Below are 17,179 nucleotides of genomic sequence, written 5' to 3' on the forward strand. Positions count from 1 at the left end.
GATGACAGCAACAAATTCAAAACGCTGGTAAACTCAGCAGGCCAGGCGATATGAAGGAAGACGAGTACAGTCGACATTTCGGGCCGAGACACTTCGGCAGCACCTGAAACCGAGATAAGTCAGAGTAAGAAGCTCCTCCAGCATTTTGCGTGTGTTTTTTAATTCATTAGGCATCTCGGAAGGTTCAGATACATTTGTTGGGAGAAATAAAAACTCACAAAATTAATTCACTAAATTAATCACAACCTGTCACTCCGGGAATTGAACTTGACTGATGTAATGTGTTAATAAATTATTTAAAAACCTTTATTTTTAAATCTGTTGAAATCTGTCCCTGTGGGATCGCTAAATGGTATTAAAAAGCCCAGACATGAGCTGCCTCAACATTTCATTCCGAAAGATCACCTGTAGCACAGGGGGACATATCACTGGACAGAGAAAATGTCTCCACTATTGGATAGTTACAAGAGTGTGCAGAAAATTTTGTACGTGTTCATTGCTATCATTGGAGTTCCTGGTGAGTGAGCAGAGCAATTCATGTTTGGTATTTCTGTTACCCGCTGTGAACTTGTTTGTGATAATTTGTCGAGCATCCAGCTTGATGAGAATGGCATAAATATCGGTCAGAGATATCGATCCCGTTAATTCAACATTCGGATTTTTCATAGTTAATGATAAGGGGATCAAAACCTCTGTCTCTCTTCCAACTGACGGGATTGACTCGAACGTTGTTCTGCATCTAATGACACTTTGTCAATATTTGTCCCAGTGCTGCGGACAGGCAGCTCCCCAGGAAGGGTGTGGGTGGTTTTGTTTTAGCGGGACCCTCTCTCGAGTTGTCCCCGTGCAGTGAGCAGGCAGTTCTCCGGGAACGTCTGGTGGGGAAGGTTTTAATGGGACATTGTCCAGAGTTGTACTAATGATGGGGACAGGCAGCTCTCCGGGAAGATGAGCCTGGGCGGATTTTATTGGGATCTTCTCCAGAGTTGACCCAGTGCAGTGGACAGGCAGTTCTGTGTGAAGGGGTGAATGGGAGGGTTTTAAAGGGACCATATCTAGTGTTGTTCCAGTGCTGGGGAGGGGAAGTTATTAGGAAAGGTAATACTGGGACAGTTTAACGACACCTTGTCTGAAGCAGTCCCAGTGCTGGGGACAGGGAGCTCTGCGGAAGGTGTGACTCTGGGTGGTTTACATTGTGAAGTTCGCTGTTTCTGAGCTATTGGCTAGAGCGACACTATAGTTCTATAGTTCATGTCTCCCTGTAAACTCTGTCACAGTCGTATCCTACAACCTGTTGGTTGATAATTGCATCTGATCACCTGAACCAGAATCCACCAATCTGCAGACGTGTAGTATCGAACTGAATTACACGGTGGAATTATTCCATTAACGAAGCCACTCAGCCTCAGTTACTAAGTTGTTCCTGTTTTTTTCTCTGTGACCCGTCGTAAATTGGGGCACTGCTTCGTATCGATGAAGGCTCTCGGCCCGAAAGGAGAATTTGTTCAATTCCATGGGTTCTGTCTGACCTGCTGAGTTCCTCCGGTATTTTGTGCGTGTTGCTCCCCTCTGTATCCCTTCTCGGCTCCATCATATTCTGACTTTCCGGGGGCCTGGCCAGTCACGTTTAAATCAGTGAAACCGGCCCCATCAGCGAATAGATTCGAGATCAGCACCGATCGTTGTTCAAACAGCTCGTTTTTTATCACGGACGAATCCACACACATCGTTCTTATCTCCACACTGGAGAAAGCAGGTCAGAGACAGTGTGACCCCTGTCTGGTGTTAGATTACCAGCCGTTCACAGACTCTACCACTCCTGATCTTTAGCTGAATCACGATCCCGTGTTGATGTCCAGAGAATGTGCTCAGTAACGCCCTGTGTCTGCCCTCTCTCTCTCGCACTCTCTGTGTCTTTGTCTTTGCAGTGAATTTAGTGGCGATTGTGATCCTGTCCCGGGGAAAGTGCGGCCTCTCTACCTGCACCACTCGCTACCTGGTGTCCATGGCAGCGGCGGATCTATTGACTATTGTCATCGAGGTCATTTTGTTTCAAATCAATTTGTATTACTTCCTGCTGAGTTTTCTAAGCATCACCCCTGTATGCAGTGTTATCGAAGTACTGACATATACAGCCACACACTGTTCTGTCTGGTTCACCGTCACTTTCACCTTTGATCGGTTTGTCTCCATTTGCGGTCTGAAGCTGAAAACAAGATATTGCACCGGGAAAACTGCGGCTGTGGTTCTAACAACAACTGGGGTTCTGTCCTTTCTGAGAAACGTTCCCCGGTACTTCACATGGAAACCCTGGGTGATCATCGACAATGTACCGTGGTTCTGTGTGATCAAGGACAATTATTTCACTGACCCCGTCTGGGTGGGATATGAATGGCTCGATATAGTTTTAACTCCGTTCCTCCCTTTCGCTGGGATCCTGCTGCTCAACGCTCTGACGGTCAGGCATATTTTAGTGGCCAGTCGGGTCCGTAAGGGGCTGAAGGGTCAGAGCAAGGGGGAGAATCGCAGTGACCCGGAGATGGAGAGCAGGAGGCGGTCTATGGTTTTACTCTTCACCCTCTCCGGCAGCTTCATCATCCTCTGGATGACCCACGTTGTAAATATTATATATTATCAGGTCTCAGGGAAGGGAACTGATTTCAATGTTTCTGAAGCGATCTTTCACTACGTGGGGTTTCTGCTGAGGAATTTCAGCTGCTGCACCAACACATTTATCTACGTGGTGACTCAGTCGAAATTCAGGAGGCAGCTGATCAGCGCGGTGAAATATCCGGTCAGCTCGGTGCTTCATTTCGTGGATAAAGCCGCATCCTGAGCACAAGACAGTGGCGGCCGCAGTGTCTCCTGTCCGGTCTCCAGCTCCTCAAATTTACCGCCTGATCTCCCAGTTGTTATTCACGGGCGGATTATCCCATTGACCGTCAGCTCCGGGACATCAGGATAGTGTGTGTTTAGGAGGGCTAAAGCAACGTCCAGGGGACTCAGTACCTCATTGGCCCTGCCAGACATCAGTCAAAAACGGAATCCGGCATGGCACTCACCCATTGTTCTCCTGATATGTCCATCTATTTCCATTCCGGCCCACCAATTGAACAGTCCGACGTTCCCACAAAACAACAGGGGTCTCGTCTGATGCCGATTAACTAATCCAGTATCAATCAGACCAGTCTTCGCCTTCCCATTGAATGATTGGCTAATTTGAAGAAATAGTGCTGGCTTTGGATAAACGGCGGTTGTCTCTCCAATTTAAAGGCCCATTTGCACTAATAACCCGTCCGGAGTGTGGTGCAGTGAATTGGGAATAAAACCCTCACTCTTCTTTTTTTTTCTAATGAAAGCTAAATTACCCCAACAAACCCTATAGATTGTAAGTAATGAAACACAGTGCGTGAGTTGAAATCCGTTGTTGATTTTTAATAGCACTTTTAACTAAACAGTCAACCAGACCATTCCCCTCAGCAGTTCTGTGTGCAGGGACCCACAACAAGGGGACATATAAACCAGTACTTTGAATATGAAATAATGTTTGACGAGTTCCCAATAGTAAATATGACCGACTGCCAGAATGATCTTCTTAAGACACATCAAAACCGAAGAGGCATCGGAGCAAATTACAATTTTACATGGACAAAATTCCTCCGCCTACTCTAAGCCTAAAAAGATAACGGCAAATTCTGCTGTATATACTGACAAATTGTTGGCGAGTCCTTTCTTTATCGTTACCTGCAATTCAGCCACGGAGACAGCCACACCAACTTTCCCATTTAAATTCTTTTTGGTTAGTCTGAATTAATGGTTGACATATCATAATAACTTTCCTTCATGCTCTGATGAATCAACAGACTCCCAGGCGTAACAGATTCCTTGGAATTTTTTAAACTGTGTGACTGAACATTGAATAGTCATAGGGAGAACAAGGTGGGGTTTCAAAGAATGTGACCGTGGGGAACCTAACATAATCCAACAATCCCATCTTCCCAGCGTGATAAGATCCCAGCACCTAAAAGTAAAAAAAGAACACTCTTCCAGTGATGTTTCCTGTAGTCCTCCAACCCAACTTTAACAGTGTGATCATTTCTTTGCCACTCAGATTAACCCAATGTGTTAACATGACCTACAATCTCCATAAATATAATTGCAGTTGTCCCATTTCAACCAGTAAAAACAAAAGAAGGGGCGACTGTACTGCAGCACAACGGAATCTGAAAGCCTGTGGTTGCATCACACCCATATAGTTGAATATGAATCTGATCCATAAGCCACACAATCGTAATCAGGAACAGATCCAATTAAACAGCTGAAAATGGTCAAGAAGGATAATCATGTAGCAGGCCAGAACACCCACAGATACCTGAGAATATTTCATACTCCTTTATATTTATCAATTCTTTTACTGATATGGTGCTTCCATGTCAGCTTGTTAACGATCCACTTGCCTGAAAATCTTACCACTGATATGACTTCAAGAGCTTGACCATATAATTTCAACTCCACTGCAGGTCTATTTCTACCATTTGTAAAACACATAACATGCGCATCAGTCTCTGAAAGCCTAAATACTCATTTGTTTCCCTGTGGCTCACACTTATTAATTGCTAGTTGAATCCAATATGCAGTATGATTGAAATTCCTACCTCTAATCCATAAAGCTACACCATTTGAATATAGTGATGAACCCACCCCAGTGGGTAACTCAGAGAAAATAACATCAATGATAATATTAAAAAATAAAAGGTTGCAAATGCTTCCTTATGGTTTCTCAGGCCTGATCTCATTGAAACCCGAATGCAACTGGCCCACCCGAACCAGCACACTGTCCAAATATAAAACTCAGAAAAAATAGGCAATCTTTCCCTCAGTCATCATTTTCATAATTTAATCAAAAGTCCATCCTACAATAAACATCGTATGCCTTTACAAGATCATAAAATACTGCTGTTACATCATTATTGAATTGTACTTTCTTAATATTAACTTATAAACCAAAAACTGAATCCAATGTCATTTTACCATTCTGAAATCCACTTTGATAAAGCGATATATCACTTCTTTTATTCAAAATATATTTCAAGCGCTCGAGTAACATATTTTCCACAGGTTTACAAAACTTAGATGTTAAAGATAAGGCTTACAAGTAGACGTAACTGACGTAGAACCCATAGAATGCAATTTTTCATGAGCATAGAAGATAACCTCATCTATAAATGAGATTCTTAAATGTTATTATCTCAGGAGACATTTCACTCAGATGGCAAATAATACATTAAAATATATTATTCTTTCCTGGAGACATTTGACCTGCATTAATAATAATTAAACACAAACAAGAGAAAACCTGCAAATGCTGGAAATTCAAGTGAAATACACAAAATGCTGCAGGAACTCAGAAGGTCAGTTTTTATTTTGCCCACAGTCCTGCTGAACTGTCCCGGCCCAAACTTCGACTGCACTCTTTTCCAAAGTTAATCCTGGCTTGCTGACTTCCTCCAGCATTTTCTGTGTGTTGCCCGAATTAATAATTGCCTTCTTGATCTCACAGACAGAAAACAACATCAGAGATGACTTTCAATACGCCAAGCGATTCACAGAGAACCTCATCCCTACAATGTTTAACCTCTTTATCTTTATTGTAAATCACGGCGAATGACCCAGCCAGTAATACAACCTTCCCTGTTTCAGTAAAAATCAGTTTACAATTATCAATCACAGAGGAACATGATGATCCCTACGAATCCCCTAATTTATTAATCAATCCCCAAACATCTCCAAGTTTAATATCCCTTCCGATGTTATCTGAATATGACGTCCAGTAAACATTTTTCACAACCTTCACCACTTTCCTCAACTTGGCACGGCCCTTTTATGCTTAGCTGATACTTCATAACTTTCCAAAACACCCCATTCCTCTCCCAAATATCTCCGCACTCCTTCAATACACAATTGTACAGCCTTTCTCTTACTATACCCCTTTATAATGTGAATCGTGTTAACAGCCAGGTTTCCTGAATATATATAACATCGTGAAAATTTGACAAATCAGAAATTAAGTTCACAAAGTCATGACCATGAGACATCGGGCTTATCACTTAAATATTTTAATCCTATTGGAAAGTGTGCCCACATCACCCTTTGATGTGGTGTGTCCCATTTCACCCATTGTTATATTTTGAAAATCTTTTTAGAGGTTAGAAAAGGCAAAAAGAAAACGTGTCCGGGAATCTGAAACACAACAGTACGTACGTACTGCTGTCACTGTCCAGAGATCGATAGAGTGACCAGATATTTTCTTTGTGACACCAATATATCAGTTGTTGATTGTTGGTGACGAAGAAGTATCTCATCCCAACAGGAGACGCAAGAAGTAACTTAGGAAAGGGAACTGAGATCGTGGCACGGACCAGAAGCATGAATCATGTTATGGTAGCCATTAGTGAGACTTGGTTGCAGGAATGGTAGGAATGGCTGCTCAAAATTCCGGGGTTCCATTGTTTTCGATGTGACAGTGCAGGAGGAATGAAAGGAAGAGGTGTGGCATGACTAGTTAGGGAAAATGTCACGGTCGTGCTCAGTTGGGACAAACTGGAGAACTCGTCTACTGAGGCGTTATGTGCAAAGCTGAGGACGAAGAAAGGTATAATAACGTGGAACTCTACAGCACAGGAACATACCATTCAGCCCGCAATGTGCCGAACAAATTAATAAAAACACCAATCCTTCTACCTACACAGGGTCCATATCCCCCCATCTTCCTTATATCGAAATGCCTAATCAAACGTCTCTTAAAAGCCTCTAATGGTGGTACTCTACCACCATACCAGGTAGCACATTCTAGGATTCAACGACTCTGAGTAAAAAACAGACCCTCACATCCCCCTTTGAACCTACCACACTCTCACCTTCAATACATGCCCTCTGGTATTAGACATTTCAACCCTGGGAAACAGATGCACTATCTACACCTCTCATAAACTTGTAAACCTCTATCAGATCTTCCCTCAGCCTCCGGTATTCCAGAGAAAACAACACAAGTTTATCCAGCCTCTCGTGATAGCACGTACTCTGTAAACCAGGAAGCAACCTAGTAAACCTCCAGCACCGTCTCCAAGGACTCTACTTCCTTCCTGTAGCTGGGCGACCAGAATTGTCTGCAATACTCTGACTGTGGAATTAACTAAACATTCATCATGTTGCAACATGACTGTTTGATTTTTGAACTCAATACCACAATTAATAAAAACAACCATTCTGTAAACCGTGACCACATTATCGACCTGTGCGGACACTTACAAGGAGCTATGAACTTGGATCTCAATATTACAATGCCAGCAGCACTGTTAAGAATCTTGCCGTTAATAGTGTCTCTTGACATTTACTCTACAAAGGTGCAGCACCTCACATTTATCTCGGTTAAACTCCATCTGCCATTCTCTACCCGTATCTGCAACGGATATAAATTGTGATGTCTTTTACACTATCTACAAATCCACCACTCTTGGCAACATCCACAAACTTACTAACCCGCTCATCTGCATTTTCATCCGGATCACTTATATGCATTACTGTCAGCAGAGGTTCCAGCCCAGATTCCAGCAGAACTCCATATTAAATGTTCGGCTCCGACTAGAGGGGACGATGGCTGTACTTCACCGTGACTCTAAGAATCAACGGGCTCACTTGGCAGGAGGATCCAGAACCAGATGATGTACAACAGATGTGATCTGCTGAAAAGCCACAAGTGACAAGTTTGATAATCTCCTGCAGCTCCAATTGAGAGTTTGACGCATTGGGAGTTGTTACTTCACTCGCTACCTATTCTGGACACATCATGGATGCACATCTCCATGGACTTGTCACGGGTCTCTCTATTTCCAGAGGAAGTTCGTCATCATGGTAGATTGTTTCTCGAAGGCCGAAAAATTCATTTTAGACAGGCTACCATCTGCTCAGAGATGTCCAAAATTCTCCTGCACCGGTTTCAGCACCCACGGATTTCAGATGGGGATTGTATCGGATCGCTGTCCACAAATCGCGTTACGTTTATGGATGGTGTTCTGTCGGCTGATTGGGTCCATGGATTTCACCCGCAGTCCAACAGCCAGATGGAGCGGGCGGATCAGAATTTGCAACGAATCCTGGTCTCAGAGAGAAAAAAGAAACATCCGAGTGGTGCGAAAATTTGATGTGGGCAGAGGCCATTCAACATGTTGCAACATTCTGCTCAAGGGATGTTCACGTTCGACTGCCAGATCGGTTGTTCTCCGCTACTCTTCCCTGAACAAGAGGCCGAGTCTGGGGTTACTGTAGCTGAGGATCCCGTCATGATGGGCAATATAAATATTTCTGGCTTCCACCCGGAAGGCCGAAGTAAGGGAAAACCAGAAGAGAAGACGGGGACCGGTTTTGCAGCCCGGTCTGGTTGTCTGCTCAGGATTTGCCTCTCCGGGCGGAGTCTAAGAAATAGGCACGCAAGTTCATTGGATGTTTCAAGGTTCTTATGAAAGTAAACTCTTCTGCTTAAACCTTGTAGCTCCCAAGAACGACATCACCTTCCACATTTCCAAACTGAGACCTGTAAATACCAGTCCCTCAGCCCCACCATCATCAGTCCCGCTGCCACCCATGTTTGTTGATGGGGGACCTATCTTCGTAGTAAAAAGAATTCTGGACTCACGAAATGTTCAGCATGTTCTTCATTTCCTCGTGGACTGACTGAGATCTGTTCCCGAGTAACGCCGCTGGGTTCCTGGAAATGTTAGCTTGGATCGGGCGCTCATCCCTGCCAAATATCACCATCTCTCCAAGTGTCTGGTTTAGAACCCTTTCTTCCTTTCACTTCCATATTGTGCTTCCATTCTCGTCTCGGTACTCCAGCAATACTCTGAGCATCATCGGCCATCTGTTCCAAAAGAAGCTCACGAATGCAGAACCTTACTGGCGTCAAGAAAACATACTCACATGCTTGAATGTTTGCTGTAAAAAGGCTCCATAGTCGTCTTTCCTGCTTCTCGAAAGTCACGGATATAAAGACATGGAAAATGTCGCCGTAGAACAGGGCAACCCGTGTGGTGGCCTGGTCTGAGCACGCAGCTGGGAGATCACGTAAGGACATGCGAAGCATGCTGAAACTGCACAGAAATCATGCTGAACCCTTTCCGTCGCGCAGAATTCCCACACTGTCGATGGCAAATTGCCGGCACAGACATTTTCCAGCTGAAAAGTGAGAAATATCTTCTCACTCTTGATGACTCCTGGAAAGCTGATGTGTCCAAGCTGTCCTCAGCAGTTTTTCAGCAGCTGGGTGAGGGATAGGGTTAGTGTTAGGTTTGGGGTTAGGGTTAGGGTTAGGGTTAGGGTTAGGGTTAGGGTTAGGGTTAGGGATAGGGTTAGTGTTAGGGTTAGGGTTAGGGTTAGGGTTAGGGTTAGGATTAGGGTTAGGGTTAGGGATAGGGTTAGGGTTAGGGTTAGGGTTAGGGTTAGGGTTAGGGTTAGGGTTAGTGTTAGGGTTAGGGTTAGGGATAGGGTTATTTTTAGGGTTAGGGTTAGGGTTAGTGTTAGGCTTAGGGTTAGGGTTAGGGTTAGGGATAGGGTTAGGTTTAGGTTTAGGGTTAGGGTTAGGGTTAGGGTTAGGGTTAGTGTTAGGGTTAGGGTTAGGAATAGGGTTAGGGTTAGGGTTAGGGTTAGGGTTAGTGTTAGGGTTAGGGTTAGGGTTAGGGTTAGGGTTAGGGTTAGGGTGAGGGATAGGGTTAGGGTTAGGGTTAGGGTTAGTGTTAGGGTTAGGGTTAGGGTTAGGGTTAGGGTTAGGGTTAGGGATAGGGTTAGCGTTAGGGTTAGGGTTAGGGTTAGGGTTCGTGTTAGGGTTAGGGTTAGGGATAGGGTTAGGGTTAGGGTTATGGTTAGGGTTAGTGTTAGGGTTAGGGTTAGGGTTAGGGTTAGGGTTAGGGTTAGGGTTAGAGTTAGTGTTAGGGTTAGGGTTAGGGATAGGGTTAGGGTTAGGGTTAGGGTTAGGGTTAGTGTTAGGGTTAGGGTTAGGGTTAGGGTTAGGGTTAGGGTTAGGGTGAGGGATAGGGTTAGGGTTAGGGTTATGGTTAGGGTTAGTGTTAGGGTTAGGGTTAGGGTTAGGGTTAGGGTTAGGGTTAGGGTTAGTGTTAGGGTTAGTGTTAGGGTTAGGGTTAACTGTAAACTGTATTCACTCACCATGGAATGCCAGAGACACTTGTGTCACACAAAGGTCCACAATTCATCAGCCCAGAATTCAAAACCTTCGGTAGGGAATATGAGTTCAAACTCCAGACAAACTGTCCCTGAGTTGCATGACCATGCATTAGGTTTCGGAGTGAATCCTGAAAGAGACCTCAAAGGTCCTGACTGTGACTAAGTTGCTGCACATGTTGGAGGGTTTCGTGAATAAGAAAGTATTTATTCATCACCACAAACAGACATTTTCCTTGGGGCTCTCTCGGTAGTGTCCCCCAAACAGGAGAATGGCAACAATAGGTAATTCAACACAATTTCACAAGCTACATTGACAGACGATTCTTCGATATTCTGTATTTGGCAAATTATTCTATTGAAGCACACATTTGCATTGGAGATCATTTAATTGTTGACAGCAACACACGTAAAACGCTGGAAGAACTCAGCAGGCCAGGCGATATGAATGAAAAGGAGAACAGTTGACGTTTCGGGCCGAGACACTTCGGCAGCACTGGAAACCGAGATAAGTCAGAGTAAGAAGGTGACCTGCTGAGCTCCTCCAGCATTTTGCATGTGTTGCTGATATTTCCAGCATCGACAGACCTTCTTGTTTTGTGTTTTAATTCATAAGGCACCTCGGAATGTTCAGATACCTTTGTTGGGAGAAATAAAAACTCTCAAAATTAATTCAGTGAATTAATCACAACCTGTCACCTCGGCAATTGAACTTGTCTGATGTAATGTGTTTATAAATTATTTTAAAACCTTTATTTTTAAATCTGTTGAAATCTGTCCCTGTGGAGTTGCTAAATGGTATTTAAAATCCCAGGCATGTGATACCTCAACATCTTATTCCGAGAGGTCGCCTGTCGCACAGGAGGACATATCACTGGACAGAGAAAATGCATGCAATGTTGGATAGGTACAAGAGTGTTCAGAAAATATTGTACGTGTTCTTTGCCGTCATTGGAGTTCCTGGTGTGTGATCAAAACCATTTATGTTTGGTATTTCTGTTACCCGCTGTGAACCTGGATGTGATAAATTGACGAGCATCCAGCTTGATGAGCGTGGCACAAATATCGGGCAGAGATATCGATCCCGTTAATTCAACATTCGGATTTTTCATATTTAATGATAAGGGGAACAAAACCTCTGTCTCTCTTCTAACTGACGGGATTGACTCGAACGTGGTTCTGCATTTAATTTCACCTTGTCTAGATTTGTCCCTGTGCTGGGGACAGGCAGCTCCCCGGGAAGCGATGGGTGGTCGGGTTTTAGCTGGACCCTCTCTCGAGTTGTCCCAGTTCAGTGGACATGCAGCTCTCTGGGAAAGTGTGGTGGGGCAGGTGTTAATGGGACATTGTCCAGAGTTGTACTAGTGATGGGGACAGGCATCTCTCCATGAAGGTGAGCCCGGGCGGGTTTTAGTGGGATCTTCTCCAGAGTTGTCCCAGTGCAGGGGACAGGCAGTTCTGTGTGAAGGGGTGAATGGGAGGGTTTGAATGGGATCGTATCTAGAGTTGTTCCAGTGCTGGGGAGGGGAGGTTATTAGGAAAGGTAATACTGGGACAGTTTAACGACACATTGTCTGAAACAGTCCCAGTGCTGGGGACAGGCAGCTCTGCGGAAGGTGTGACTCTGGGTGGTTTACTTTGTGAAGTTCGCTGTTTCTGAGCTATTGTCCAGAGCTCCACTATAGTCCTATACTTCACTTCTCCCTGTAAACTCTGTCACAGTCGGATCCCACTGCCTGTTGGTTGATAAGATAGATAGATAGATAGATAGATAGATAGATAGATAGATAGATAGATAGATAGATAGATAGATAGATAGATAGATAGATAGATAGATAGATAGATAGATAGATAGATAGATAGATAGATAGATAGATACTTTATTCATCCCCATGGGGAAATTCAACTTTTTTTCCAATGTCCCATACACTTGTTGTAGCAAAACTAATTACATACAATACTTAACTCAGTAAAAAAAAAAATGATATGCATCTAAATCACCGTCTCAAAAAGCATTAATAATAGCTTTTAAAAAGTTCTTAAGTCCTGGCGGTAGAATTGTAAAGCCTAATGGCATTGGGGAGTATTGACCTCTTCATCCTGTCTGAGGAGCATTGCATCGATAGTAACCTGTCACTGAAACTGCTTCTCTGTCTCTGGATGGTGCTATGTAGAGGATGTTCAGAGTTATCCATAATTGACCGTAGCCTACTCAGCGCCCTTCGCTCAGCTACCGATGTTAAACTCTCCAGTACTTTGCCCACGACAGAGCCCGCCTTCCTTACCAGCTTATTAAGACGTGAGGCGTCCCTCTTCTTAATGCTTCCTCCCCAACACGCCACCACAAAGAAGAGGGCGCTCTCCACAACTGACCTATAGAACATCTTCAGCATCTCACTACAGACATTGAATGACGCCATCCTTCTTAGGAAGTACATTCGACTCTGTGCCTTCCTGCACAAGGCATCTGTGTTGGCAGTCCAGTCAAGCTTCTCGTCTAACTGTACTCCCAGATACTTGTAGGTCTTAACCTGCTCCACACGTTCTCCATTAATGAACACTGGCTCCATATGGGGCCTAGATCTCCTAATGTCCACCACCATCTCCTTGGTCTTGGTGATATTGAGACGCAGGTAGTTTGAGTTGCACCATATCACAAAGTCCTGTATCAGTTTCCTATACTCCTCCTCCTGTCCATTCCTGACACACCCCACTATGGCCGTGTCATCAGCGAACTTCTGCACATGGCAGGACTCTGAGTTATATTGGAAGTCTGATGTGTACAGGGTGAACAGGACCGGAGAGAGTACGGTTCCCTGCGTCTGATCACCTAAACCAGAATCCACCAATCTGCAGACGTGTTGTATCGAACTGAATTGCGCGGTGGAATTATTCCATTAACGAAGCCACTCAGCCTCAGGTTACTAAGTTGTTCCTGTTTTTTTCTCTGTGACCCGTCGTAAATTGGGGCACTGCTTCGTCGTGAAGAAGGCTCTACGCGAGAAAGGAGAGTTTGTTCAATTCCATGGGTTCTGTCTGACCTTCTGAGTTCCTCCGGTATTTTGCGTGTGTTGCTCCCCTCCGTATCCCTTTTCGGCCCCATCAGATGCTGAGTTTCCGGGGGCCTGGCCAGTGACAGTTAAATCAATGAAACCGGCCCCGTCAGCGACTGGAAACGGGATCAGCACTGATCGTTGTTCAAACAGTTCGATTTTATCACCGACGATTCCCTGCACATCGTCTTATCTCCACACTGGAGAAGGCAGGTCAGAGACAGTGTGACCCGTGTCTGGTGTTAGATTACCAGCCGTTCACAGACTCTATGACTCCTGATCTTTAGCTGAAACACGATCCCGTGTTGATGCCCAGAGAATGTGCTCAGTAACGCCCGGTGTCTGACCTCTATCGCTCTCTCTCTCCCTGTCTCTCTGACCCTCTGTCTCTGCAGTGAATTTAGTGGCGATTGTGATCCTGTCCCGCGGAAAGTGCGGCCTCTCTACCTGCACCACTCGATATCTGCTGGCCATGGCAGCGGCCGATCCATTGACTATTGTCATCGAGGTCATTTTGTATCAAATCAATTTGTATTACTTCCCGCTGTTTTCTGAGCATCACCCCTGTGTGCAGTGTTATCGAAGTACTGACCTACACAGCCACACACTGTTCTGTCTGGTTCACCGTCACTTTCACCTTTGATCGGTTTGTCTCCATTTGCTGTCCGAAGCTGAAAACAAGATATTGCACCGAGAAAACTGCGGCTGTGGTTCTAACAACAACCGGCGTTCTGTCCTTTCTGAGAAACGTTCCCCGATACTTCACAATGAGACCCTGGGTGATCATCGACAATGTACCGTGGTTCTGTGTGATCAAGGACAATTATTTCACTGTCCCCGGCTGGGTGGGATATGAATGGCTCGATGTATTTTTAACTCCGTTCCTCCCTTTCGCTGGGATCCTGCTGCTCAACGCTCTGACAGTCAGGCACATTTTAGTGGCCAGTCGGGTTCGTAAGGGGCTGAAGGGTCAGAGCAAGGGGAAGAACCGCAGTGACCCGGAGATGGAGAGCAGGAGGAGGTCTGTGGTTTTACTCTTCACCCTCTCCGGCAGCTTCATCCTCCTGTGGATGACCCAGGTTGTAAATATCATATATTATCAGGCCTCAGGAAAGGGATTTGATTTCAATGTTTCTGAAGCGATCTTTCATTACGTGGGGTTTCTGCTGAGGAATTTCAGCTGCTGCACCAACACATTTATCTACGCGGTGACTCAGTCGAAATTCAGGGAGCAGTTGATCAGCGCGGTGAAATATCCGGTCAACTCGGTGCTTCAATTCGTGAATAAAGCTGCATCCTGAGCACAAGAAAGTGGCGGCCGCAGTGTCTCCTGTCCGGTCTCCAGCTCCTCAAATTTACCGCCTGAATCCCCAGGTGTTATTCACGGGCGGATTATCCCGTTGACCGGCAGCTCCGGGACATCAGGATGTGTGTGTTTGGGAGGGATAATGCACCGTTCAGGAGACTCAGTACCTCATTGGTCCTGCCAGACATCAGTCAAAAAGGTACTCCAGAATGTCACCCACCCTTTGGTCTGCTGATATGTCCATCTGTTCCCATTCTGGCCCACCAATTTTACAGTCCCAGAAGACAACAGGGGCATCGTCTGATGCCGATTAACTAATCCAGTATGAAACACAACAGTCTTCGCCTTCCCATTGAATGATTGGCTAATTTGACTAAATTGGGCGGGCTTTGGATAAAAGGCTGTTGTCTCTCAAATTTAAAGGCGCATTTCCACTACTAAGCCGACTGGAGTGTGGTGCAGAGAATTGGGAATAAAACCCTCACTCTTCTTTTTTTTCTAATGTAAGCTAAATTAACCCAACAATCCCTATAGATTGAACGTAATGAAGCACAATGCTGTTTCGTCCACCTCGTAACTTAAGAGCGTTTTAAAAGTAAAGATATCAACCCCCACAAAGATCGTAATGAAGCCTGCATTTGAGATACTTCTACCTGCTATGCTTCATCCTGAAATAATGTGTTCAACTGTTTCATAATGACAAAACCTATGCGACCCAGAATGATGTTTTGCAACACAACATAATGAACAATTGAGCATAGTGTAGCCAATCCTGAGCCGTACCGATATAATTCTTTCCCTCCTTTTTCTTACTCCTTTCTCCTATAAATTTAACCATTTTATGTATTCTGTGTCTCCTCTTGTGCTGTTATCCAGCCAGTCTTGCCAGAGGAGCCGAATTCTTAACCCTGCAAACCTCTCAGCTTCTGATTGTTTAAGTTAGACGTCTTCATCCATTGTTGATCTTTAACAGCACTTTAAACTAAACAGTCAACCAGACCATTCCCCTCAGCAGTTCTGTGTGCAGGGACCCACAACAAGGGGACATTAAAAACCAGTACTTTGAATATGAAATAATGTTTGATCAGTTCCCAATAGTAAATCTGACCGACTGCTAGAATGATCTTCTTAAGACACATCAAAACCGAAGAGGCATCGGAGCAAGTTACAATTTTACTTGGACAAAATTCCTCTACCCACTGTAAGCCTAAAAAGATAGAAACAGATTCTGCTGTATATACTGATAAATGGTTGGCGAGTCCTTTCTTTATCGTTACCTGTAATTCAGGCACAAAAACAGCCATACCAACTTTCCTACTTAAATTCTTTTAAGTTCTTAAAGTCTTGACGATGAAACATCGGGCTTATCGCATCCCACTTCAATATTTTGATCCCATTATATACCTTCACAAGTGGACTGGAATACAGATACCACACCTATCAGAGCTTCATGTAGGGCTTCTCACATAACACCAGTTACACAAAGATACCTTGCTGCATCTTTCACAATAATTTAAATTTCCTCATTAGGACGAGATGTCTGAGAAGTATAATTCACCACATCCGTCATAAACATCACAAACTTCATTTTATCCTGCAGTGAAGTGTCCTTAATGAGAGGACTGTGATAACAACATATATCCACTGACGTCACAGTTCTCTGATTGGGAACATTCACCTTCACTCTTTGCAAGGTTGACTGACGTTCATATTAACTAATCATTGTGTGAGTTTTCATTTCATCTACAGGCACCTCAGTCAGTGACAGCAGCGGACAGTGGATGGTCTGAGCTACAATAGACCGGTTAGAAATCTACGCCTTGCTCAGCCCCTTCTGTTCTGCTCCATCGCCATGGCGGAGTTCAGCGAATTACTTCTGTGGGTGGTCACTGGTCTCGGCGTCCACAAGGACAGGCATGGTTCCCTTTCGACGCCTTGTTCAGTCCGTTCCCAGATGTTTGTGGTGGGTGAGGAGAAGTGATTTTGCAAGAATCAAAAAAGAAAACAAATGACTACAGCTCCCAAAAGGCGAAGCGGACTGCCCTGTTGGACAATTGCAGCCGAGTGAGCGCGTGGCCCGACCGGAGTTGTAGTTCAAATCAAAAGCTTCTGTTATGTTTCTGTTATGAATAATTTGTGTAATTTTTATACTGTTAGGTAGGAACTAGGGAGAGTAAATTTGGAGCAGATTTTCTCTGGGAAATGCTCGGCAGAAATGTGGCAAGAAGAAGAAAAAAGCTTAGCAATGTCTCGAGAAATTTGGTCCTGTTAGAATTCTAGAAAATTACAGGGATGGCAGGAAAGAGCTCAAGAATGAAATTGGGAAGGCTAGAAGGGGCCATGAGTAGGCATTGGCGAGCAGGGTTAAGGAAAGCTGCAAGCTGGAAGAAGGCAGCATACGTGAGGTTTAGGAAGCAAGCATCAGATGAGTTTTTGAGGAATATAGGGTGGCAAGAAAGGAGATAAGAAGGCGCTGAGGAGAGCAGGAAGGGGGCATGAGAAGGACCTGACATGTAGGGTAAAGGAAAACCCCAAAGCATTCTTCAGTTATGTGAAGAACAAAAGGTTGACAGGAGTGAAGATAGGACTG

Source organism: Hemitrygon akajei, chromosome 9 (genome assembly GCF_048418815.1).
Source record: "Hemitrygon akajei chromosome 9, sHemAka1.3, whole genome shotgun sequence".
NCBI lineage: Eukaryota > Metazoa > Chordata > Chondrichthyes > Myliobatiformes > Dasyatidae > Hemitrygon > Hemitrygon akajei.